At 38.8% G+C, this 26,217-nt stretch overlaps 1 long non-coding RNA gene across 1 annotated transcript; it reads right to left on the reverse strand.

The window, feature by feature from the left end:
- Positions 1 to 4,452: 4,452 nt before the first annotated feature.
- LOC147676764 (uncharacterized) lies at positions 4,453 to 25,497 on the reverse strand. The gene is made up of 12 exons (XR_015302440.1): positions 25,376 to 25,497; positions 23,926 to 24,047; positions 22,476 to 22,597; positions 21,026 to 21,147; positions 19,349 to 19,470; positions 17,899 to 18,020; positions 13,324 to 13,445; positions 11,874 to 11,995; positions 8,976 to 9,097; positions 7,299 to 7,420; positions 5,849 to 5,970; positions 4,453 to 4,520 (listed from the first exon to the last, which is right to left on the reverse strand). It is a non-coding gene; the product is annotated as an uncharacterized LOC147676764 (long non-coding RNA).
- Positions 25,498 to 26,217: the final 720 nt, after the last annotated feature.

The raw sequence follows: 26,217 nt of genomic DNA on the forward strand, positions 1-26,217 counted from the left end.
TAGATTTTTATAAAGGGTAACAAGATCAATACTATGGAGTTTGTTTTATTGTCAAAATCAACAGCTCAATTAAAAAATCAAATCTCAATTTGTGTTTATAACCTCTCATACTTCTCTGCATTCCCTTGCCTCATTTGCTAACACTCTCTAAACAATTGTAGCACGTACATTGGGATATAAATCTTTTTGCCATCCAAGTGGCAGCGCACCCTTCTTACTTCCTTTGTTTTAGGATATGGTACACCAGTAGCGATTAAGCCAGCTGGTAAGTTGAGAGAGGAAGGGTTATGCTACAGTTAACAGGATTAATAGAAACTATGAATAGCATAATTTGCATCTTCTCTTTAGCCAAATCCTACCAGTGCAGCAATGGTGAAGTTGAGACTCTTATGCTCAAACCTGCGTTCATACAAATGTGTAAGTCTAAATAAAGTTCTAATTTCTTTCTTCGTACCATCTCATCTTTTCGTTGGGCATCCTATCTACCCTGCAACTCATCTCATTACCAAGATAAATGTATCCTACTCCTTGTTAGGCAACAGAGTGGCTCTCATGTCAGACAACATCTTCCTTTACCTTCATGATGCCAGCTGCTTTGCAACAGAGTGGCCTTCTAGTCAGAAAACATCTTGCTTTAGCTTTATGATGTCAGACTGCTAGGCAACAGAATGGCATCTCATGTCAGAAAACTTCTTGCTTTAGCTTTATGATGTCAGACACCCCTGGACCAATTGTCCTTGTGGAAGCTAACCACACAGGAGGATGAGATATCAGAAGTTACGCAGTAGGTTACTATCTGTATTCATGACTGCCAGCCACGTTGGAGGGGGAATGGTAAAGGAATGGGAACCAGTCAAAGCACTGTGTCCTTTTCGAAAGTGGGATTGAGGTACAAAGACAGATTAACCTTAACAACAATCCATCTTGAGTATCAGAGTCCAACATAGAGAGTGCAGGAGAAGAGGTTAGATGAGCTTCCTTCCTTGAGTATGTAACACTATTTTTCATAAGTGAGATGGTGCATTTCAGTCTCAAAGGCAGATATTTCCTCGAATAGAACGTTGCTAGCACCAGGATCTAAAGCAGGTTTTAGTAGAGTTTGAGTCAGTCAGTCTTTTATTAACTATCATGACCAATATAATGTGATACATATTAATTCCATCTTGACAGAAATAATATTCAGGCACAGGCTCCCACTATAAATTAGTGAGGACATTCCGATGCTATTTACATCTTTTTAATGCCTAAAAGAATGATTGGGAGTTTTACTTACCACATAAATTGGTAAAATGATGCAGTATGCCAGAAGACTTCCTTATTTTTTTTTGCTTCAGTCTCGGCAATTCAGAGAAACTCTGCTGTGAAACACTGCCACTGCTGGTCATTCAGTATAATCTGCAGATGGAAAAGTCCACTGTTAGTACATTTAGTATAAGCAATAAAAAAAGTTTATATTTTTATAAAGGGTAACAAGATCAATACTATGGAGTTTGTTTTATTGTCAAAATCAACAGCTCAATTAAAAAATCAAATCTCAATTTGTGTTTATAACCTCTCATACTTCTCTGCATTCCCTTGCCTCATTTGCTAACACTCTCTAAACAATTGTAGCACGTACATTGGGATATAAATCTTTTTGCCAGCCAAGTGGCAGCGCACCCTTCTTACTTCCTTTGTTTTAGGATATGGTACACCAGTAGCGATTAAGCCAGCTGGTAAGTTGAGAGAGGAAGGGTTATGCTACAGTTAACAGGATTAATAGAAACTATGAATAGCATAATTTGCATCTTCTCTTTAGCCAAATCCTACCAGTGCATCAATGGTGAAGTTGAGACTCTTATGCTCAAACCTGCGTTCATACAAATGTGTAAGTCTAAATAAAGTTCTAATTTCTTTCTTCGTACCATCTCATCTTTTCGTTGGGCATCCTATCTACCCTGCAACTCATCTCATTACCAAGATAAATGTATCCTACTCCTTGTTAGGCAACAGAGTGGCTCTCATGTCAGACAACATCTTCCTTTACCTTCATGATGCCAGCTGATTAGCAACAGAGTGGCCTTCTAGTCAGAAAACATCTTGCTTTAGCTTTATGATGTCAGACTGCTAGGCAACAGAATGGCACTGCATGTCAGACAACTTCTTGCTTTAGCTTTATGATGTCAGACACCCCTGGACCAATTGTCCTTGTGGAAGCTAACCACACAGGAGGATGAGATATCTTTTATTAACTATCATGACCAACATAATGTGATTCATATTACTTCCATCTTGACAGAAATAATATTCAGGCACAGGCTCCCACTATAAATTAGTACCTTCATGATGCCAGCTGATTTGCAACAGAGTGGCCTTCTAGTCAGACAACTTCTTGCTTTAGCTTTATGATGTCAGACACCCCTGGACCAATTGTCCTTGTGGAAGCTAACCACACAGGAGGATGAGATATCAGAAGTTACGCAGTAGGTTACTATCTGTATTCATGACTGCCAGCCACGTAGGAGGGGAATGGTAAAGGAATGGGAACCAGTCGAAGCACTGTGTCCTTTTCGAAAGTGGGATTGAGGTACAAAGACAGATTAACCTTAACAACAATCCATCTTGAGTATCAGAGTCCAACATACAGAGTGCAGGAGAAGAGGTTAGATGAGCTTCCTTCCTTGAGTATGTAACACTATTTTTTATTAGTGAGATGGTGCATTTCAGTCTCAAAGGCAGCAATTTCCTCGAATAGAACATTGCTAGCACCAGGATCTAAAGCAGGTTTTAGTAGAGTTTGAGTCAGTCTGTCTTTTATTAACTATCATGACCAACATAATGTGATTCATATTACTTCCATCTTGACAGAAATTATATTCAGGCACAGGCTCCCACTATAAATTAGTGAGGACATTCCGATGCTATTTACATCTTTTTAATGACTAAAAGAATGATTGGGAGTTTTACTTACCACATAAATTGTTAAAATGATGCAGTATGCCAGAAGACTTCCTTATTTTTTTTTGCTTCAGTCTCGGCAATTCAGAGAAACTCTGCTGTGAAACACTGCCACTGCTGGTCATTCAGTATAATCTGCAGATGGAAAAGTCCACTGTTAGTACATTTAGTATAAGCAATACAAAAAGTTGAGATTTTTATAAAGGGTAACCAGATCAATACTATGGAGTCTGTTTTATTGTGAAAATCAACAGCTCAATTAAAAAATCAAATCTCAATTTGTGTTTATAACCTCTCATACTTCTCTGCATTCCCTTGCCTCATTTGCTAACACTCTCTAAACAATTGTAGCACGTACATTGGGATATAAATCTTTATGCCAGCCAAGTGGCAGCGCACCCTTCTTACTTCCTTTGTTTTAGGATATGGTACACCAGTAGCGATTAAGCCAGCTGGTAAGTTGAGAGAGGAAGGGTTATGCTACAGTTAACAGGATTATTAGAAACTATGAATAGCATAATTTGCATCTTCTCTTTAGCCAAATCCTACCAGTGCAGCAATGGTGAAGTTGAGACTCTTATGCTCAAACCTGCGTTCATACAAATGTGTAAGTCTAAATAAAGTTCTAATTTCTTTCTTCGTACCATCTCATCTTTTTGTTGGGCATCCTATCTACCCTGCAACTCATCTCATTACCAAGATAAATGTATCCTACTCCTTGTTAGGCAACAGAGTGGCTCTCATGTCAGACAACATCTTCCTTTACCTTCATGATGCCAGCTGCTTTGCAACAGAGTGGCCTTCTAGTCAGAAAACATCTTCCTTTACCTTCATGATGCCAGCTGATTTGCAACAGAGTGGCCTTCTAGTCAGACAACTTCTTGCTTTAGCTTTATGATGTCAGACACCCCTGGACCAATTGTCCTTGTGGAAGCTAACCACACAGGAGGATGAGATATCAGAAGTTACGCAGTAGGTTACTATCTGTATTCATGACTGCCAGCCACGTTGGAGGGGGAATGGTAAAGGAATGGGAACCAGTCAAAGCACTGTGTCCTTTTCGAAAGTGGGATTGAGGTACAAAGACAGATTAACCTTAACAACAATCCATCTTCAGTATCAGAGTCCAACATAGAGAGTGCAGGAGAAGAGGTTAGATGAGCTTCCTTCCTTGAGTATGTAACACTATTTTTCATAAGTGAGATGGTGCATTTCAGTCTCAAAGGCAGATATTTCCTCGAATAGAACGTTGCTAGCACCAGGATCTAAAGCAGGTTTTAGTAGAGTTTGAGTCAGTCAGTCTTTTATTAACTATCATGACCAATATAATGAGATACATATTACTTCCATCTTGACAGAAATAATATTCAGGCACAGGCTCCCACTATAAATTAGTGAGGACATTCCGATGCTATTTACATCTTTTTAATGCCTAAAAGAATGATTGGGAGTTTTACTTACCACATAAATTGGTAAAATGATCCAGTATGCCAAAAGACTTCCTTATTTTTTTTTGCTTCAGTCTCGGCAATTCAGAGAAACTCTGCTGTGAAACACTGCCACTGCTGGTCATTCAGTATAATCTGCAGATGGAAAAGTCCACTGTTAGTACATTTAGTATAAGCAATACAAAAAGTTTAGATTTTTATAAAGGGTAACCAGATCAATACTATGGAGTCTGTTTTATTGTGAAAATCAACAGCTCAATTAAAAAATCAAATCTCAATTTGTGTTTATAACCTCTCATACTTCTCTGCATTCCCTTGCCTCATTTGCTAACACTCCCTAAACAATTGTAGCACGTACATTGGGATATAAATCTTTTTGCCAGCCAAGTGGCAGCGCACCCTTCTTACTTCCTTTGTTTTAGGATATGGTACACCAGTAGCGATTAAGCCAGCTGGTAAGTTGAGAGAGGAAGGGTTATGCTACAGTTAACAGGAATAATAGAAACTATGAATAGCATAATTTGCATCTTCTCTTTAGCCAAATCCTACCAGTGCAGCAATGGTGAAGTTGAGACTCTTATGCTCAAACCTGCGTTCATACAAATGTGTAAGTCTAAATAAAGTTCTAATTTCTTTCTTCGTACCATCTCATCTTTTCGTTGGGCATCCTATCTACCCTGCAACTCATCTCATTACCAAGATAAATGTATCCTACTCCTTGTTAGGCAACAGAGTGGCTCTCATGTCAGACAACATCTTCCTTTACCTTCATGATGCCAGCTGATTTGCAACAGAGTGGCCTTCTAGTCAGAAAACATCTTGCTTTAGCTTTATGATGTCAGACTGCTAGGCAACAGAATGGCACCTCATGTCAGAAAACTTCTTGCTTTAGCTTTATGATGTCAGACACCCCTGGACCAATTGTCCTTGTGGAAGCTAACCACACAGGAGGATGAGATATCAGAAGTTACGCAGTAGGTTACTATCTGTATTCATGACTGCCAGCCACGTAGGAGGGGGAATGGTAAAGGAATGGGAACCAGTCGAAGCACTGTGTCCTTTTCGAAAGTGGGATTGAGGTACAAAGACAGATTAACCTTAACAACAATCCATCTTGAGTATCAGAGTCCAACATACAGAGTGCAGGAGAAGAGGTTAGATGAGCTTCCTTCCTTGAGTATGTAACACTATTTTTTATTAGTGAGATGGTGCATTTCAGTCTCAAAGGCAGCAATTTCCTCGAATAGAACATTGCTAGCACCAGGATCTAAAGCAGGTTTTAGTAGAGTTTGAGTCAGTCAGTCTTTTATTAACTATCATGACCAACATAATGTGATTCATATTACTTCCATCTTGACAGAAATAATATTCAGGCACAGGCTCCCACTATAAATTAGTGAGGACATTCCGATGCTATTTACATCTTTTTAATGCCTAAAAGAATGATTGGGAGTTTTACTTACCACATAAATTGGTAAAATGATGCAGTATGCCAGAAGACTTCCTTATTTTTTTTTGCTTCAGTCTCGGCAATTCAGAGAAACTCTGCTGTGAAACACTGCCACTGCTGGTCATTCAGTATAATCTGCAGATGGAAAAGTCCACTGTTAGTACATTTAGTATAAGCAATACAAAAAGTTTAGATTTTTATAAAGGGTAACAAGATCAATACTATGGAGTTTGTTTTATTGTCAAAATCAACAGCTCAATTAAAAAATCAAATCTCAATTTGTGTTTATAACCTCTCATACTTCTCTGCATTCCCTTGCCTCATTTGCTAACACTCTCTAAACAATTGTAGCACGTACATTGGGATATAAATCTTTTTGCCATCCAAGTGGCAGCGCACCCTTCTTACTTCCTTTGTTTTAGGATATGGTACACCAGTAGCGATTAAGCCAGCTGGTAAGTTGAGAGAGGAAGGGTTATGCTACAGTTAACAGGATTAATAGAAACTATGAATAGCATAATTTGCATCTTCTCTTTAGCCAAATCCTACCAGTGCAGCAATGGTGAAGTTGAGACTCTTATGCTCAAACCTGCGTTCATACAAATGTGTAAGTCTAAATAAAGTTCTAATTTCTTTCTTCGTACCATCTCATCTTTTCGTTGGGCATCCTATCTACCCTGCAACTCATCTCATTACCAAGATAAATGTATCCTACTCCTTGTTAGGCAACAGAGTGGCTCTCATGTCAGACAACATCTTCCTTTACCTTCATGATGCCAGCTGCTTTGCAACAGAGTGGCCTTCTAGTCAGAAAACATCTTGCTTTAGCTTTATGATGTCAGACTGCTAGGCAACAGAATGGCATCTCATGTCAGAAAACTTCTTGCTTTAGCTTTATGATGTCAGACACCCCTGGACCAATTGTCCTTGTGGAAGCTAACCACACAGGAGGATGAGATATCAGAAGTTACGCAGTAGGTTACTATCTGTATTCATGACTGCCAGCCACGTTGGAGGGGGAATGGTAAAGGAATGGGAACCAGTCAAAGCACTGTGTCCTTTTCGAAAGTGGGATTGAGGTACAAAGACAGATTAACCTTAACAACAATCCATCTTGAGTATCAGAGTCCAACATAGAGAGTGCAGGAGAAGAGGTTAGATGAGCTTCCTTCCTTGAGTATGTAACACTATTTTTCATAAGTGAGATGGTGCATTTCAGTCTCAAAGGCAGATATTTCCTCGAATAGAACGTTGCTAGCACCAGGATCTAAAGCAGGTTTTAGTAGAGTTTGAGTCAGTCAGTCTTTTATTAACTATCATGACCAATATAATGTGATACATATTAATTCCATCTTGACAGAAATAATATTCAGGCACAGGCTCCCACTATAAATTAGTGAGGACATTCCGATGCTATTTACATCTTTTTAATGCCTAAAAGAATGATTGGGAGTTTTACTTACCACATAAATTGGTAAAATGATGCAGTATGCCAGAAGACTTCCTTATTTTTTTTTGCTTCAGTCTCGGCAATTCAGAGAAACTCTGCTGTGAAACACTGCCACTGCTGGTCATTCAGTATAATCTGCAGATGGAAAAGTCCACTGTTAGTACATTTAGTATAAGCAATAAAAAAAGTTTAGATTTTTATAAAGGGTAACAAGATCAATACTATGGAGTTTGTTTTATTGTCAAAATCAACAGCTCAATTAAAAAATCAAATCTCAATTTGTGTTTATAACCTCTCATACTTCTCTGCATTCCCTTGCCTCATTTGCTAACACTCTCTAAACAATTGTAGCACGTACATTGGGATATAAATCTTTTTGCCAGCCAAGTGGCAGCGCACCCTTCTTACTTCCTTTGTTTTAGGATATGGTACACCAGTAGCGATTAAGCCAGCTGGTAAGTTGAGAGAGGAAGGGTTATGCTACAGTTAACAGGATTAATAGAAACTATGAATAGCATAATTTGCATCTTCTCTTTAGCCAAATCCTACCAGTGCATCAATGGTGAAGTTGAGACTCTTATGCTCAAACCTGCGTTCATACAAATGTGTAAGTCTAAATAAAGTTCTAATTTCTTTCTTCGTACCATCTCATCTTTTCGTTGGGCATCCTATCTACCCTGCAACTCATCTCATTACCAAGATAAATGTATCCTACTCCTTGTTAGGCAACAGAGTGGCTCTCATGTCAGACAACATCTTCCTTTACCTTCATGATGCCAGCTGATTAGCAACAGAGTGGCCTTCTAGTCAGAAAACATCTTGCTTTAGCTTTATGATGTCAGACTGCTAGGCAACAGAATGGCACTGCATGTCAGACAACTTCTTGCTTTAGCTTTATGATGTCAGACACCCCTGGACCAATTGTCCTTGTGGAAGCTAACCACACAGGAGGATGAGATATCTTTTATTAACTATCATGACCAACATAATGTGATTCATATTACTTCCATCTTGACAGAAATAATATTCAGGCACAGGCTCCCACTATAAATTAGTACCTTCATGATGCCAGCTGATTTGCAACAGAGTGGCCTTCTAGTCAGACAACTTCTTGCTTTAGCTTTATGATGTCAGACACCCCTGGACCAATTGTCCTTGTGGAAGCTAACCACACAGGAGGATGAGATATCAGAAGTTACGCAGTAGGTTACTATCTGTATTCATGACTGCCAGCCACGTAGGAGGGGAATGGTAAAGGAATGGGAACCAGTCGAAGCACTGTGTCCTTTTCGAAAGTGGGATTGAGGTACAAAGACAGATTAACCTTAACAACAATCCATCTTGAGTATCAGAGTCCAACATACAGAGTGCAGGAGAAGAGGTTAGATGAGCTTCCTTCCTTGAGTATGTAACACTATTTTTTATTAGTGAGATGGTGCATTTCAGTCTCAAAGGCAGCAATTTCCTCGAATAGAACATTGCTAGCACCAGGATCTAAAGCAGGTTTTAGTAGAGTTTGAGTCAGTCTGTCTTTTATTAACTATCATGACCAACATAATGTGATTCATATTACTTCCATCTTGACAGAAATTATATTCAGGCACAGGCTCCCACTATAAATTAGTGAGGACATTCCGATGCTATTTACATCTTTTTAATGACTAAAAGAATGATTGGGAGTTTTACTTACCACATAAATTGTTAAAATGATGCAGTATGCCAGAAGACTTCCTTATTTTTTTTTGCTTCAGTCTCGGCAATTCAGAGAAACTCTGCTGTGAAACACTGCCACTGCTGGTCATTCAGTATAATCTGCAGATGGAAAAGTCCACTGTTAGTACATTTAGTATAAGCAATACAAAAAGTTGAGATTTTTATAAAGGGTAACCAGATCAATACTATGGAGTCTGTTTTATTGTGAAAATCAACAGCTCAATTAAAAAATCAAATCTCAATTTGTGTTTATAACCTCTCATACTTCTCTGCATTCCCTTGCCTCATTTGCTAACACTCTCTAAACAATTGTAGCACGTACATTGGGATATAAATCTTTATGCCAGCCAAGTGGCAGCGCACCCTTCTTACTTCCTTTGTTTTAGGATATGGTACACCAGTAGCGATTAAGCCAGCTGGTAAGTTGAGAGAGGAAGGGTTATGCTACAGTTAACAGGATTATTAGAAACTATGAATAGCATAATTTGCATCTTCTCTTTAGCCAAATCCTACCAGTGCAGCAATGGTGAAGTTGAGACTCTTATGCTCAAACCTGCGTTCATACAAATGTGTAAGTCTAAATAAAGTTCTAATTTCTTTCTTCGTACCATCTCATCTTTTTGTTGGGCATCCTATCTACCCTGCAACTCATCTCATTACCAAGATAAATGTATCCTACTCCTTGTTAGGCAACAGAGTGGCTCTCATGTCAGACAACATCTTCCTTTACCTTCATGATGCCAGCTGCTTTGCAACAGAGTGGCCTTCTAGTCAGAAAACATCTTCCTTTACCTTCATGATGCCAGCTGATTTGCAACAGAGTGGCCTTCTAGTCAGACAACTTCTTGCTTTAGCTTTATGATGTCAGACACCCCTGGACCAATTGTCCTTGTGGAAGCTAACCACACAGGAGGATGAGATATCAGAAGTTACGCAGTAGGTTACTATCTGTATTCATGACTGCCAGCCACGTTGGAGGGGGAATGGTAAAGGAATGGGAACCAGTCAAAGCACTGTGTCCTTTTCGAAAGTGGGATTGAGGTACAAAGACAGATTAACCTTAACAACAATCCATCTTCAGTATCAGAGTCCAACATAGAGAGTGCAGGAGAAGAGGTTAGATGAGCTTCCTTCCTTGAGTATGTAACACTATTTTTCATAAGTGAGATGGTGCATTTCAGTCTCAAAGGCAGATATTTCCTCGAATAGAACGTTGCTAGCACCAGGATCTAAAGCAGGTTTTAGTAGAGTTTGAGTCAGTCAGTCTTTTATTAACTATCATGACCAATATAATGAGATACATATTACTTCCATCTTGACAGAAATAATATTCAGGCACAGGCTCCCACTATAAATTAGTGAGGACATTCCGATGCTATTTACATCTTTTTAATGCCTAAAAGAATGATTGGGAGTTTTACTTACCACATAAATTGGTAAAATGATCCAGTATGCCAAAAGACTTCCTTATTTTTTTTTGCTTCAGTCTCGGCAATTCAGAGAAACTCTGCTGTGAAACACTGCCACTGCTGGTCATTCAGTATAATCTGCAGATGGAAAAGTCCACTGTTAGTACATTTAGTATAAGCAATACAAAAAGTTTAGATTTTTATAAAGGGTAACCAGATCAATACTATGGAGTCTGTTTTATTGTGAAAATCAACAGCTCAATTAAAAAATCAAATCTCAATTTGTGTTTATAACCTCTCATACTTCTCTGCATTCCCTTGCCTCATTTGCTAACACTCCCTAAACAATTGTAGCACGTACATTGGGATATAAATCTTTTTGCCAGCCAAGTGGCAGCGCACCCTTCTTACTTCCTTTGTTTTAGGATATGGTACACCAGTAGCGATTAAGCCAGCTGGTAAGTTGAGAGAGGAAGGGTTATGCTACAGTTAACAGGATTAATAGAAACTATGAATAGCATAATTTGCATCTTCTCTTTAGCCAAATCCTACCAGTGCAGCAATGGTGAAGTTGAGACTCTTATGCTCAAACCTGCGTTCATACAAATGTGTAAGTCTAAATAAAGTTCTAATTTCTTTCTTCGTACCATCTCATCTTTTCGTTGGGCATCCTATCTACCCTGCAACTCATCTCATTACCAAGATAAATGTATCCTACTCCTTGTTAGGCAACAGAGTGGCTCTCATGTCAGACAACATCTTCCTTTACCTTCATGATGCCAGCTGCTTTGCAACAGAGTGGCCTTCTAGTCAGAAAACATCTTGCTTTAGCTTTATGATGTCAGACTGCTAGGCAACAGAATGGCATCTCATGTCAGAAAACTTCTTGCTTTAGCTTTATGATGTCAGACACCCCTGGACCAATTGTCCTTGTGGAAGCTAACCACACAGGAGGATGAGATATCAGAAGTTACGCAGTAGGTTACTATCTGTATTCATGACTGCCAGCCACGTTGGAGGGGGAATGGTAAAGGAATGGGAACCAGTCAAAGCACTGTGTCCTTTTCGAAAGTGGGATTGAGGTACAAAGACAGATTAACCTTAACAACAATCCATCTTGAGTATCAGAGTCCAACATAGAGAGTGCAGGAGAAGAGGTTAGATGAGCTTCCTTCCTTGAGTATGTAACACTATTTTTCATAAGTGAGATGGTGCATTTCAGTCTCAAAGGCAGATATTTCCTCGAATAGAACGTTGCTAGCACCAGGATCTAAAGCAGGTTTTAGTAGAGTTTGAGTCAGTCAGTCTTTTATTAACTATCATGACCAATATAATGTGATACATATTAATTCCATCTTGACAGAAATAATATTCAGGCACAGGCTCCCACTATAAATTAGTGAGGACATTCCGATGCTATTTACATCTTTTTAATGCCTAAAAGAATGATTGGGAGTTTTACTTACCACATAAATTGGTAAAATGATGCAGTATGCCAGAAGACTTCCTTATTTTTTTTTGCTTCAGTCTCGGCAATTCAGAGAAACTCTGCTGTGAAACACTGCCACTGCTGGTCATTCAGTATAATCTGCAGATGGAAAAGTCCACTGTTAGTACATTTAGTATAAGCAATACAAAAAGTTTAGATTTTTATAAAGGGTAACAAGATCAATACTATGGAGTTTGTTTTATTGTCAAAATCAACAGCTCAATTAAAAAATCAAATCTCAATTTGTGTTTATAACCTCTCATACTTCTCTGCATTCCCTTGCCTCATTTGCTAACACTCTCTAAACAATTGTAGCACGTACATTGGGATATAAATCTTTTTGCCATCCAAGTGGCAGCGCACCCTTCTTACTTCCTTTGTTTTAGGATATGGTACACCAGTAGCGATTAAGCCAGCTGGTAAGTTGAGAGAGGAAGGGTTATGCTACAGTTAACAGGATTAATAGAAACTATGAATAGCATAATTTGCATCTTCTCTTTAGCCAAATCCTACCAGTGCAGCAATGGTGAAGTTGAGACTCTTATGCTCAAACCTGCGTTCATACAAATGTGTAAGTCTAAATAAAGTTCTAATTTCTTTCTTCGTACCATCTCATCTTTTCGTTGGGCATCCTATCTACCCTGCAACTCATCTCATTACCAAGATAAATGTATCCTACTCCTTGTTAGGCAACAGAGTGGCTCTCATGTCAGACAACATCTTCCTTTACCTTCATGATGCCAGCTGCTTTGCAACAGAGTGGCCTTCTAGTCAGAAAACATCTTGCTTTAGCTTTATGATGTCAGACTGCTAGGCAACAGAATGGCATCTCATGTCAGAAAACTTCTTGCTTTAGCTTTATGATGTCAGACACCCCTGGACCAATTGTCCTTGTGGAAGCTAACCACACAGGAGGATGAGATATCAGAAGTTACGCAGTAGGTTACTATCTGTATTCATGACTGCCAGCCACGTTGGAGGGGGAATGGTAAAGGAATGGGAACCAGTCAAAGCACTGTGTCCTTTTCGAAAGTGGGATTGAGGTACAAAGACAGATTAACCTTAACAACAATCCATCTTGAGTATCAGAGTCCAACATAGAGAGTGCAGGAGAAGAGGTTAGATGAGCTTCCTTCCTTGAGTATGTAACACTATTTTTCATAAGTGAGATGGTGCATTTCAGTCTCAAAGGCAGATATTTCCTCGAATAGAACGTTGCTAGCACCAGGATCTAAAGCAGGTTTTAGTAGAGTTTGAGTCAGTCAGTCTTTTATTAACTATCATGACCAAAATAATGTGATACATATTAATTCCATCTTGACAGAAATAATATTCAGGCACAGGCTCCCACTATAAATTAGTGAGGACATTCCGATGCTATTTACATCTTTTTAATGCCTAAAAGAATGATTGGGAGTTTTACTTACCACATAAATTGGTAAAATGATGCAGTATGCCAGAAGACTTCCTTATTTTTTTTTGCTTCAGTCTCGGCAATTCAGAGAAACTCTGCTGTGAAACACTGCCACTGCTGGTCATTCAGTATAATCTGCAGATGGAAAAGTCCACTGTTAGTACATTTAGTATAAGCAATAAAAAAAGTTTATATTTTTATAAAGGGTAACAAGATCAATACTATGGAGTTTGTTTTATTGTCAAAATCAACAGCTCAATTAAAAAATCAAATCTCAATTTGTGTTTATAACCTCTCATACTTCTCTGCATTCCCTTGCCTCATTTGCTAACACTCTCTAAACAATTGTAGCACGTACATTGGGATATAAATCTTTTTGCCAGCCAAGTGGCAGCGCACCCTTCTTACTTCCTTTGTTTTAGGATATGGTACACCAGTAGCGATTAAGCCAGCTGGTAAGTTGAGAGAGGAAGGGTTATGCTACAGTTAACAGGATTAATAGAAACTATGAATAGCATAATTTGCATCTTCTCTTTAGCCAAATCCTACCAGTGCATCAATGGTGAAGTTGAGACTCTTATGCTCAAACCTGCGTTCATACAAATGTGTAAGTCTAAATAAAGTTCTAATTTCTTTCTTCGTACCATCTCATCTTTTCGTTGGGCATCCTATCTACCCTGCAACTCATCTCATTACCAAGATAAATGTATCCTACTCCTTGTTAGGCAACAGAGTGGCTCTCATGTCAGACAACATCTTCCTTTACCTTCATGATGCCAGCTGATTAGCAACAGAGTGGCCTTCTAGTCAGAAAACATCTTGCTTTAGCTTTATGATGTCAGACTGCTAGGCAACAGAATGGCACTGCATGTCAGACAACTTCTTGCTTTAGCTTTATGATGTCAGACACCCCTGGACCAATTGTCCTTGTGGAAGCTAACCACACAGGAGGATGAGATATCTTTTATTAACTATCATGACCAACATAATGTGATTCATATTACTTCCATCTTGACAGAAATAATATTCAGGCACAGGCTCCCACTATAAATTAGTACCTTCATGATGCCAGCTGATTTGCAACAGAGTGGCCTTCTAGTCAGACAACTTCTTGCTTTAGCTTTATGATGTCAGACACCCCTGGACCAATTGTCCTTGTGGAAGCTAACCACACAGGAGGATGAGATATCAGAAGTTACGCAGTAGGTTACTATCTGTATTCATGACTGCCAGCCACGTAGGAGGGGAATAGTAAAGGAATGGGAACCAGTCGAAGCACTGTGTCCTTTTCGAAAGTGGGATTGAGGTACAAAGACAGATTAACCTTAACAACAATCCATCTTGAGTATCAGAGTCCAACATACAGAGTGCAGGAGAAGAGGTTAGATGAGCTTCCTTCCTTGAGTATGTAACACTATTTTTTATTAGTGAGATGGTGCATTTCAGTCTCAAAGGCAGCAATTTCCTCGAATAGAACATTGCTAGCACCAGGATCTAAAGCAGGTTTTAGTAGAGTTTGAGTCAGTCTGTCTTTTATTAACTATCATGACCAACATAATGTGATTCATATTACTTCCATCTTGACAGAAATTATATTCAGGCACAGGCTCCCACTATAAATTAGTGAGGACATTCCGATGCTATTTACATCTTTTTAATGACTAAAAGAATGATTGGGAGTTTTACTTACCACATAAATTGGTAAAATGATCCAGTATGCCAAAAGACTTCCTTATTTTTTTTTGCTTCAGTCTCGGCAATTCAGAGAAACTCTGCTGTGAAACACTGCCACTGCTGGTCATTCAGTATAATCTGCAGATGGAAAAGTCCACTGTTAGTACATTTAGTATAAGCAATACAAAAAGTTGAGATTTTTATAAAGGGTAACCAGATCAATACTATGGAGTCTGTTTTATTGTGAAAATCAACAGCTCAATTAAAAAATCAAATCTCAATTTGTGTTTATAACCTCTCATACTTCTCTGCATTCCCTTGCCTCATTTGCTAACACTCTCTAAACAATTGTAGCACGTACATTGGGATATAAATCTTTATGCCAGCCAAGTGGCAGCGCACCCTTCTTACTTCCTTTGTTTTAGGATATGGTACACCAGTAGCGATTAAGCCAGCTGGTAAGTTGAGAGAGGAAGGGTTATGCTACAGTTAACAGGATTATTAGAAACTATGAATAGCATAATTTGCATCTTCTCTTTAGCCAAATCCTACCAGTGCAGCAATGGTGAAGTTGAGACTCTTATGCTCAAACCTGCGTTCATACAAATGTGTAAGTCTAAATAAAGTTCTAATTTCTTTCTTCGTACCATCTCATCTTTTTGTTGGGCATCCTATCTACCCTGCAACTCATCTCATTACCAAGATAAATGTATCCTACTCCTTGTTAGGCAACAGAGTGGCTCTCATGTCAGACAACATCTTCCTTTACCTTCATGATGCCAGCTGCTTTGCAACAGAGTGGCCTTCTAGTCAGAAAACATCTTCCTTTACCTTCATGATGCCAGCTGATTTGCAACAGAGTGGCCTTCTAGTCAGACAACTTCTTGCTTTAGCTTTATGATGTCAGACACCCCTGGACCAATTGTCCTTGTGGAAGCTAACCACACAGGAGGATGAGATATCAGAAGTTACGCAGTAGGTTACTATCTGTATTCATGACTGCCAGCCACGTTGGAGGGGGAATGGTAAAGGAATGGGAACCAGTCAAAGCACTGTGTCCTTTTCGAAAGTGGGATTGAGGTACAAAGACAGATTAACCTTAACAACAATCCATCTTCAGTATCAGAGTCCAACATAGAGAGTGCAGGAGAAGAGGTTAGATGAGCTTCCTTCCTTGAGTATGTAACACTATTTTTCATAAGTGAGATGGTGCATTTCAGTCTCAAAGGCAGATATTTCCTCGAATAGAACGTTGCTAGCACCAGGATCTAAAGCAGGTTTTAGTAGAGTTTGAGTCAGTCAGTCTTTTATTAACTATCATGACCAATATAATGAGATACATATTACTTCCATCTTGACAGAAATAATATTCAGGCACAGGCTCCCACTATAAATTAGTGAGGACATTCCGATGCTATTTACATCTTTTTAATGCCTAAAAGAATGATTGGGAGTTTTACTTACCACATAAATTGGTAAAATGATCCAGTATGCCAAAAGACTTCCTTATTTTTTTTTGCTTCAGTCTCGGCAATTCAGAGAAACTCTGCTGTGAAACACTGCCACTGCTGGTCATTCAGTATAATCTGCAGATGGAAAAGTCCACTGTTAGTACATTTAGTATAAGCAATACAAAAAGTTTAGATTTTTATAAAGGGTAACCAGATCAATACTATGGAGTCTGTTTTATTGTGAAAATCAACAGCTCAATTAAAAAATCAAATCTCAATTTGTGTTTATAACCTCTCATACTTCTCTGCATTCCCTTGCCTCATTTGCTAACACTCCCTAAACAATTGTAGCACGTACATTGGGATATAAATCTTTTTGCCAGCCAAGTGGCAGCGCACCCTTCTTACTTCCTTTGTTTTAGGATATGGTACACCAGTAGCGATTAAGCCAGCTGGTAAGTTGAGAGAGGAAGGGTTATGCTACAGTTAACAGGAATAATAGAAACTATGAATAGCATAATTTGCATCTTCTCTTTAGCCAAATCCTACCAGTGCAGCAATGGTGAAGTTGAGACTCTTATGCTCAAACCTGCGTTCATACAAATGTGTAAGTCTAAATAAAGTTCTAATTTCTTTCTTCGTACCATCTCATCTTTTCGTTGGGCATCCTATCTACCCTGCAACTCATCTCATTACCAAGATAAATGTATCCTACTCCTTGTTAGGCAACAGAGTGGCTCTCATGTCAGACAACATCTTCCTTTACCTTCATGATGCCAGCTGATTTGCAACAGAGTGGCCTTCTAGTCAGAAAACATCTTGCTTTAGCTTTATGATGTCAGACTGCTAGGCAACAGAATGGCACCTCATGTCAGAAAACTTCTTGCTTTAGCTTTATGATGTCAGACACCCCTGGACCAATTGTCCTTGTGGAAGCTAACCACACAGGAGGATGAGATATCAGAAGTTACGCAGTAGGTTACTATCTGTATTCATGACTGCCAGCCACGTAGGAGGGGGAATGGTAAAGGAATGGGAACCAGTCGAAGCACTGTGTCCTTTTCGAAAGTGGGATTGAGGTACAAAGACAGATTAACCTTAACAACAATCCATCTTGAGTATCAGAGTCCAACATACAGAGTGCAGGAGAAGAGGTTAGATGAGCTTCCTTCCTTGAGTATGTAACACTATTTTTTATTAGTGAGATGGTGCATTTCAGTCTCAAAGGCAGCAATTTCCTCGAATAGAACATTGCTAGCACCAGGATCTAAAGCAGGTTTTAGTAGAGTTTGAGTCAGTCAGTCTTTTATTAACTATCATGACCAACATAATGTGATTCATATTACTTCCATCTTGACAGAAATAATATTCAGGCACAGGCTCCCACTATAAATTAGTGAGGACATTCCGATGCTATTTACATCTTTTTAATGCCTAAAAGAATGATTGGGAGTTTTACTTACCACATAAATTGGTAAAATGATGCAGTATGCCAGAAGACTTCCTTATTTTTTTTTGCTTCAGTCTCGGCAATTCAGAGAAACTCTGCTGTGAAACACTGCCACTGCTGGTCATTCAGTATAATCTGCAGATGGAAAAGTCCACTGTTAGTACATTTAGTATAAGCAATACAAAAAGTTTAGATTTTTATAAAGGGTAACAAGATCAATACTATGGAGTTTGTTTTATTGTCAAAATCAACAGCTCAATTAAAAAATCAAATCTCAATTTGTGTTTATAACCTCTCATACTTCTCTGCATTCCCTTGCCTCATTTGCTAACACTCTCTAAACAATTGTAGCACGTACATTGGGATATAAATCTTTTTGCCATCCAAGTGGCAGCGCACCCTTCTTACTTCCTTTGTTTTAGGATATGGTACACCAGTAGCGATTAAGCCAGCTGGTAAGTTGAGAGAGGAAGGGTTATGCTACAGTTAACAGGATTAATAGAAACTATGAATAGCATAATTTGCATCTTCTCTTTAGCCAAATCCTACCAGTGCAGCAATGGTGAAGTTGAGACTCTTATGCTCAAACCTGCGTTCATACAAATGTGTAAGTCTAAATAAAGTTCTAATTTCTTTCTTCGTACCATCTCATCTTTTCGTTGGGCATCCTATCTACCCTGCAACTCATCTCATTACCAAGATAAATGTATCCTACTCCTTGTTAGGCAACAGAGTGGCTCTCATGTCAGACAACATCTTCCTTTACCTTCATGATGCCAGCTGCTTTGCAACAGAGTGGCCTTCTAGTCAGAAAACATCTTGCTTTAGCTTTATGATGTCAGACTGCTAGGCAACAGAATGGCATCTCATGTCAGAAAACTTCTTGCTTTAGCTTTATGATGTCAGACACCCCTGGACCAATTGTCCTTGTGGAAGCTAACCACACAGGAGGATGAGATATCAGAAGTTACGCAGTAGGTTACTATCTGTATTCATGACTGCCAGCCACGTTGGAGGGGGAATGGTAAAGGAATGGGAACCAGTCAAAGCACTGTGTCCTTTTCGAAAGTGGGATTGAGGTACAAAGACAGATTAACCTTAACAACAATCCATCTTGAGTATCAGAGTCCAACATAGAGAGTGCAGGAGAAGAGGTTAGATGAGCTTCCTTCCTTGAGTATGTAACACTATTTTTCATAAGTGAGATGGTGCATTTCAGTCTCAAAGGCAGATATTTCCTCGAATAGAACGTTGCTAGCACCAGGATCTAAAGCAGGTTTTAGTAGAGTTTGAGTCAGTCAGTCTTTTATTAACTATCATGACCAATATAATGTGATACATATTAATTCCATCTTGACAGAAATAATATTCAGGCACAGGCTCCCACTATAAATTAGTGAGGACATTCCGATGCTATTTACATCTTTTTAATGCCTAAAAGAATGATTGGGAGTTTTACTTACCACATAAATTGGTAAAATGATGCAGTATGCCAGAAGACTTCCTTATTTTTTTTTGCTTCAGTCTCGGCAATTCAGAGAAACTCTGCTGTGAAACACTGCCACTGCTGGTCATTCAGTATAATCTGCAGATGGAAAAGTCCACTGTTAGTACATTTAGTATAAGCAATAAAAAAAGTTTATATTTTTATAAAGGGTAACAAGATCAATACTATGGAGTTTGTTTTATTGTCAAAATCAACAGCTCAATTAAAAAATCAAATCTCAATTTGTGTTTATAACCTCTCATACTTCTCTGCATTCCCTTGCCTCATTTGCTAACACTCTCTAAACAATTGTAGCACGTACATTGGGATATAAATCTTTTTGCCAGCCAAGTGGCAGCGCACCCTTCTTACTTCCTTTGTTTTAGGATATGGTACACCAGTAGCGATTAAGCCAGCTGGTAAGTTGAGAGAGGAAGGGTTATGCTACAGTTAACAGGATTAATAGAAACTATGAATAGCATAATTTGCATCTTCTCTTTAGCCAAATCCTACCAGTGCATCAATGGTGAAGTTGAGACTCTTATGCTCAAACCTGCGTTCATACAAATGTGTAAGTCTAAATAAAGTTCTAATTTCTTTCTTCGTACCATCTCATCTTTTCGTTGGGCATCCTATCTACCCTGCAACTCATCTCATTACCAAGATAAATGTATCCTACTCCTTGTTAGGCAACAGAGTGGCTCTCATGTCAGACAACATCTTCCTTTACCTTCATGATGCCAGCTGATTAGCAACAGAGTGGCCTTCTAGTCAGAAAACATCTTGCTTTAGCTTTATGATGTCAGACTGCTAGGCAACAGAATGGCACTGCATGTCAGACAACTTCTTGCTTTAGCTTTATGATGTCAGACACCCCTGGACCAATTGTCCTTGTGGAAGCTAACCACACAGGAGGATGAGATATCTTTTATTAACTATCATGACCAACATAATGTGATTCATATTACTTCCATCTTGACAGAAATAATATTCAGGCACAGGCTCCCACTATAAATTAGTACCTTCATGATGCCAGCTGATTTGCAACAGAGTGGCCTTCTAGTCAGACAACTTCTTGCTTTAGCTTTATGATGTCAGACACCCCTGGACCAATTGTCCTTGTGGAAGCTAACCACACAGGAGGATGAGATATCAGAAGTTACGCAGTAGGTTACTATCTGTATTCATGACTGCCAGCCACGTAGGAGGGGAATGGTAAAGGAATGGGAACCAGTCGAAGCACTGTGTCCTTTTCGAAAGTGGGATTGAGGTACAAAGACAGATTAACCTTAACAACAATCCATCTTGAGTATCAGAGTCCAACATACAGAGTGCAGGAGAAGAGGTTAGATGAGCTTCCTTCCTTGAGTATGTAACACTATTTTTTATTAGTGAGATGGTGCATTTCAGTCTCAAAGGCAGCAATTTCCTCGAATAGAACATTGCTAGCACCAGGATCTAAAGCAGGTTTTAGTAGAGTTTGAGTCAGTCTGTCTTTTATTAACTATCATGACCAACATAATGTGATTCATATTACTTCCATCTTGACAGAAATTATATTCAGGCACAGGCTCCCACTATAAATTAGTGAGGACATTCCGATGCTATTTACATCTTTTTAATGACTAAAAGAATGATTGGGAGTTTTACTTACCACATAAATTGTTAAAATGATGCAGTATGCCAGAAGACTTCCTTATTTTTTTTTGCTTCAGTCTCGGCAATTCAGAGAAACTCTGCTGTGAAACACTGCCACTGCTGGTCATTCAGTATAATCTGCAGATGGAAAAGTCCACTGTTAGTACATTTAGTATAAGCAATACAAAAAGTTGAGATTTTTATAAAGGGTAACCAGATCAATACTATGGAGTCTGTTTTATTGTGAAAATCAACAGCTCAATTAAAAAATCAAATCTCAATTTGTGTTTATAACCTCTCATACTTCTCTGCATTCCCTTGCCTCATTTGCTAACACTCTCTAAACAATTGTAGCACGTACATTGGGATATAAATCTTTATGCCAGCCAAGTGGCAGCGCACCCTTCTTACTTCCTTTGTTTTAGGATATGGTACACCAGTAGCGATTAAGCCAGCTGGTAAGTTGAGAGAGGAAGGGTTATGCTACAGTTAACAGGAATAATAGAAACTATGAATAGCATAATTTGCATCTTCTCTTTAGCCAAATCCTACCAGTGCAGCAATGGTGAAGTTGAGACTCTTATGCTCAAACCTGCGTTCATACAAATGTGTAAGTCTAAATAAAGTTCTAATTTCTTTCTTCGTACCATCTCATCTTTTCGTTGGGCATCCTATCTACCCTGCAACTCATCTCATTACCAAGATAAATGTATCCTACTCCTTGTTAGGCAACAGAGTGGCTCTCATGTCAGACAACATCTTCCTTTACCTTCATGATGCCAGCTGATTTGCAACAGAGTGGCCTTCTAGTCAGAAAACATCTTGCTTTAGCTTTATGATGTCAGACTGCTAGGCAACAGAATGGCACCTCATGTCAGAAAACTTCTTGCTTTAGCTTTATGATGTCAGACACCCCTGGACCAATTGTCCTTGTGGAAGCTAACCACACAGGAGGATGAGATATCAGAAGTTACGCAGTAGGTTACTATCTGTATTCATGACTGCCAGCCACGTAGGAGGGGGAATGGTAAAGGAATGGGAACCAGTCGAAGCACTGTGTCCTTTTCGAAAGTGGGATTGAGGTACAAAGACAGATTAACCTTAACAACAATCCATCTTGAGTATCAGAGTCCAACATACAGAGTGCAGGAGAAGAGGTTAGATGAGCTTCCTTCCTTGAGTATGTAACACTATTTTTTATTAGTGAGATGGTGCATTTCAGTCTCAAAGGCAGCAATTTCCTCGAATAGAACATTGCTAGCACCAGGATCTAAAGCAGGTTTTAGTAGAGTTTGAGTCAGTCAGTCTTTTATTAACTATCATGACCAACATAATGTGATTCATATTACTTCCATCTTGACAGAAATAATATTCAGGCACAGGCTCCCACTATAAATTAGTGAGGACATTCCGATGCTATTTACATCTTTTTAATGCCTAAAAGAATGATTGGGAGTTTTACTTACCACATAAATTGGTAAAATGATGCAGTATGCCAGAAGACTTCCTTATTTTTTTTTGCTTCAGTCTCGGCAATTCAGAGAAACTCTGCTGTGAAACACTGCCACTGCTGGTCATTCAGTATAATCTGCAGATGGAAAAGTCCACTGTTAGTACATTTAGTATAAGCAATACAAAAAGTTTAGATTTTTATAAAGGGTAACAAGATCAATACTATGGAGTTTGTTTTATTGTCAAAATCAACAGCTCAATTAAAAAATCAAATCTCAATTTGTGTTTATAACCTCTCATACTTCTCTGCATTCCCTTGCCTCATTTGCTAACACTCTCTAAACAATTGTAGCACGTACATTGGGATATAAATCTTTTTGCCATCCAAGTGGCAGCGCACCCTTCTTACTTCCTTTGTTTTAGGATATGGTACACCAGTAGCGATTAAGCCAGCTGGTAAGTTGAGAGAGGAAGGGTTATGCTACAGTTAACAGGATTAATAGAAACTATGAATAGCATAATTTGCATCTTCTCTTTAGCCAAATCCTACCAGTGCAGCAATGGTGAAGTTGAGACTCTTATGCTCAAACCTGCGTTCATACAAATGTGTAAGTCTAAATAAAGTTCTAATTTCTTTCTTCGTACCATCTCATCTTTTCGTTGGGCATCCTATCTACCCTGCAACTCATCTCATTACCAAGATAAATGTATCCTACTCCTTGTTAGGCAACAGAGTGGCTCTCATGTCAGACAACATCTTCCTTTACCTTCATGATGCCAGCTGCTTTGCAACAGAGTGGCCTTCTAGTCAGAAAACATCTTGCTTTAGCTTTATGATGTCAGACTGCTAGGCAACAGAATGGCATCTCATGTCAGAAAACTTCTTGCTTTAGCTTTATGATGTCAGACACCCCTGGACCAATTGTCCTTGTGGAAGCTAACCACACAGGAGGATGAGATATCAGAAGTTACGCAGTAGGTTACTATCTGTATTCATGACTGCCAGCCACGTTGGAGGGGGAATGGTAAAGGAATGGGAACCAGTCAAAGCACTGTGTCCTTTTCGAAAGTGGGATTGAGGTACAAAGACAGATTAACCTTAACAACAATCCATCTTGAGTATCAGAGTCCAACATAGAGAGTGCAGGAGAAGAGGTTAGATGAGCTTCCTTCCTTGAGTATGTAACACTATTTTTCATAAGTGAGATGGTGCATTTCAGTCTCAAAGGCAGATATTTCCTCGAATAGAACGTTGCTAGCACCAGGATCTAAAGCAGGTTTTAGTAGAGTTTGAGTCAGTCAGTCTTTTATTAACTATCATGACCAATATAATGTGATACATATTAATTCCATCTTGACAGAAATAATATTCAGGCACAGGCTCCCACTATAAATTAGTGAGGACATTCCGATGCTATTTACATCTTTTTAATGCCTAAAAGAATGATTGGGAGTTTTACTTACCACATAAATTGGTAAAATGATGCAGTATGCCAGAAGACTTCCTTATTTTTTTTTGCTTCAGTCTCGGCAATTCAGAGAAACTCTGCTGTGAAACACTGCCACTGCTGGTCATTCAGTATAATCTGCAGATGGAAAAGTCCACTGTTAGTACATTTAGTATAAGCAATACAAAAAGTTTAGATTTTTATAAAGGGTAACAAGATCAATACTATGGAGTTTGTTTTATTGTCAAAATCAACAGCTCAATTAAAAAATCAAATCTCAATTTGTGTTTATAACCTCTCATACTTCTCTGCATTCCCTTGCCTCATTTGCTAACACTCTCTAAACAATTGTAGCACGTACATTGGGATATAAATCTTTTTGCCATCCAAGTGGCAGCGCACCCTTCTTACTTCCTTTGTTTTAGGATATGGTACACCAGTAGCGATTAAGCCAGCTGGTAAGTTGAGAGAGGAAGGGTTATGCTACAGTTAACAGGATTAATAGAAACTATGAATAGCATAATTTGCATCTTCTCTTTAGCCAAATCCTACCAGTGCAGCAATGGTGAAGTTGAGACTCTTATGCTCAAACCTGCGTTCATACAAATGTGTAAGTCTAAATAAAGTTCTAATTTCTTTCTTCGTACCATCTCATCTTTTCGTTGGGCATCCTATCTACCCTGCAACTCATCTCATTACCAAGATAAATGTATCCTACTCCTTGTTAGGCAACAGAGTGGCTCTCATGTCAGACAACATCTTCCTTTACCTTCATGATGCCAGCTGCTTTGCAACAGAGTGGCCTTCTAGTCAGAAAACATCTTGCTTTAGCTTTATGATGTCAGACTGCTAGGCAACAGAATGGCATCTCATGTCAGAAAACTTCTTGCTTTAGCTTTATGATGTCAGACACCCCTGGACCAATTGTCCTTGTGGAAGCTAACCACACAGGAGGATGAGATATCAGAAGTTACGCAGTAGGTTACTATCTGTATTCATGACTGCCAGCCACGTTGGAGGGGGAATGGTAAAGGAATGGGAACCAGTCAAAGCACTGTGTCCTTTTCGAAAGTGGGATTGAGGTACAAAGACAGATTAACCTTAACAACAATCCATCTTGAGTATCAGAGTCCAACATAGAGAGTGCAGGAGAAGAGGTTAGATGAGCTTCCTTCCTTGAGTATGTAACACTATTTTTCATAAGTGAGATGGTGCATTTCAGTCTCAAAGGCAGATATTTCCTCGAATAGAACGTTGCTAGCACCAGGATCTAAAGCAGGTTTTAGTAGAGTTTGAGTCAGTCAGTCTTTTATTAACTATCATGACCAATATAATGTGATACATATTAATTCCATCTTGACAGAAATAATATTCAGGCACAGGCTCCCACTATAAATTAGTGAGGACATTCCGATGCTATTTACATCTTTTTAATGCCTAAAAGAATGATTGGGAGTTTTACTTACCACATAAATTGGTAAAATGATGCAGTATGCCAGAAGACTTCCTTATTTTTTTTTGCTTCAGTCTCGGCAATTCAGAGAAACTCTGCTGTGAAACACTGCCACTGCTGGTCATTCAGTATAATCTGCAGATGGAAAAGTCCACTGTTAGTACATTTAGTATAAGCAATAAAAAAAGTTTATATTTTTATAAAGGGTAACAAGATCAATACTATGGAGTTTGTTTTATTGTCAAAATCAACAGCTCAATTAAAAAATCAAATCTCAATTTGTGTTTATAACCTCTCATACTTCTCTGCATTCCCTTGCCTCATTTGCTAACACTCTCTAAACAATTGTAGCACGTACATTGGGATATAAATCTTTTTGCCAGCCAAGTGGCAGCGCACCCTTCTTACTTCCTTTGTTTTAGGATATGGTACACCAGTAGCGATTAAGCCAGCTGGTAAGTTGAGAGAGGAAGGGTTATGCTACAGTTAACAGGATTAATAGAAACTATGAATAGCATAATTTGCATCTTCTCTTTAGCCAAATCCTACCAGTGCATCAATGGTGAAGTTGAGACTCTTATGCTCAAACCTGCGTTCATACAAATGTGTAAGTCTAAATAAAGTTCTAATTTCTTTCTTCGTACCATCTCATCTTTTCGTTGGGCATCCTATCTACCCTGCAACTCATCTCATTACCAAGATAAATGTATCCTACTCCTTGTTAGGCAACAGAGTGGCTCTCATGTCAGACAACATCTTCCTTTACCTTCATGATGCCAGCTGATTAGCAACAGAGTGGCCTTCTAGTCAGAAAACATCTTGCTTTAGCTTTATGATGTCAGACTGCTAGGCAAC

Source organism: Lissotriton vulgaris, chromosome 12, assembly GCF_964263255.1.
Source record: "Lissotriton vulgaris chromosome 12, aLisVul1.2, whole genome shotgun sequence".
Lineage (NCBI taxonomy): Eukaryota > Metazoa > Chordata > Amphibia > Caudata > Salamandridae > Lissotriton > Lissotriton vulgaris.